Below are 1,570 nucleotides of genomic sequence, written 5' to 3' on the forward strand. Positions count from 1 at the left end.
CCCGGTGTCTGTTACGTGTTCACGGGGAACGTGCTGTCCCGTTTGCTCAGCGTCTCTTTCGTGGAGCGAGGGGCCCAGAGCTCAGGGTGAGCTGACGTTTGCTCTCAGCTCTTGGCCTCCAGAAGGCATGAACTGCACTCTGAGCGAGGAGGGGGACGCGCAGGGCCACTGCAGGGGTGGGGGGTGGGGGGAGCTTGTCCCGTTAACAGATGACAAGGGGAGGAAAAAAATCCCCTTTCTACTTGCCTTTCTACCGGTTGGGACGAACGTTTGAAATCGGGAAGGTCGGGGAACCAGGCCGGGCTCCGTGGCCATACCGTGGCAGAGCGGCTGCCCCCCGAGGGAAGAAAGAGGGAGGTGCCAGAGATGCTGCCTCCCTGGGGGCCCGGGGGTCTGCCCTGTGGGCTCAGAGCTGCCTCCCCGTCACGTCCACCCACCTGCTCGCCCGACTCGCGATGTCCTCTGCCTGCCTTCCACCGGCCCCCCGGCCCCCCTCGCGCAGACCTCGCGTTCTCTGGCCCTGCGTGCCGTTCGCGTCTCGGCCTCCCTGACCGGGCGTTCGAGATGTCTGCGTCGTCCTCAGGGGCCTCCTGGGCCTTATCCCCGTGCCGCTGTCCCCCCAGCGCCGTTTACTCAGCACGTTTATTGCCTGTGTCTCCGGCGCCAGGCCCGCGTACGTGGGCCACCGTCTCGTGGGGACAGCCCGTTCCCACACGCAGGACAGTCGGGTGCAGTCCTCACCGCCCCCAGTGGCTGGCGGCAGGCAAGGAGATGACCACAAGGTGGGGAGTTCCGTGCACACGACCCGCTGCTTCACCGTTGTTGACGGGCACAGAGGCGCTCTCCTGGCTGCTGAGGACGCTCGCTCTTTCTTCCTGTCTTTGTGGCCATGGCCACGGCGAGGCCAGGTACAGGGACGGGCCGGAGTCCGGCCAGGGAGCATCAGGGTTCTAGCCTGCGCTCCGCACACAGATGCTGAGAGAGATGTTGGTCGTTCTTCCTGAGGGTGTGGCTGGTAGCCAACCTTCCACCTGCAGGAAGCGTGTCTGCAGGAGAGGAGGAGGCCGACACGGAAACAGCCAAAAACTGGGGGAGGGAAGGAACACGATCACACTCTTTGAGCGCCTGGATCCAGCCGCACCTGACCCCCACCCCATTCTTCCCGGTGTCCTGAACTAGTCTCCTTTCTCAGCTGAAAACATTCTGTCTTGAGGTTCTGTCACTTGCTGCTAGGATGACCTTTGCCGGTCCCGTCGTGCCTTTGTGTATCCCATTGGGTGCACCCGGCCCCAGCAGGGAGGCGGTACCGAATCAGGACTCCTCTGCTCCTTAGAGAGGGAGCGAGTCTTGTGCCTTCACCCACGTGGTCTTCCCGTGAGCCATCCTACCAGGAAGAGCTCAGAGAAAGGCCGCGGGGCTTGGGCTGGGGTCGTGGGAGGCCTCCGCGAGTCCCTGCCTCCCTGAGCCCGTCCGCTCCTCGGCGATGAGCTCACGGGGTTGAGACCGTCTTCACCTTGCCAGCCGTGCCGACAGGCCCACAGGATGATCGACGGGCAGCGTCACGTGTTGC

Source organism: Prionailurus bengalensis, chromosome D1 (genome assembly GCF_016509475.1).
Source record: "Prionailurus bengalensis isolate Pbe53 chromosome D1, Fcat_Pben_1.1_paternal_pri, whole genome shotgun sequence".
In the NCBI taxonomy this organism is placed as follows: domain Eukaryota; kingdom Metazoa; phylum Chordata; class Mammalia; order Carnivora; family Felidae; genus Prionailurus; species Prionailurus bengalensis.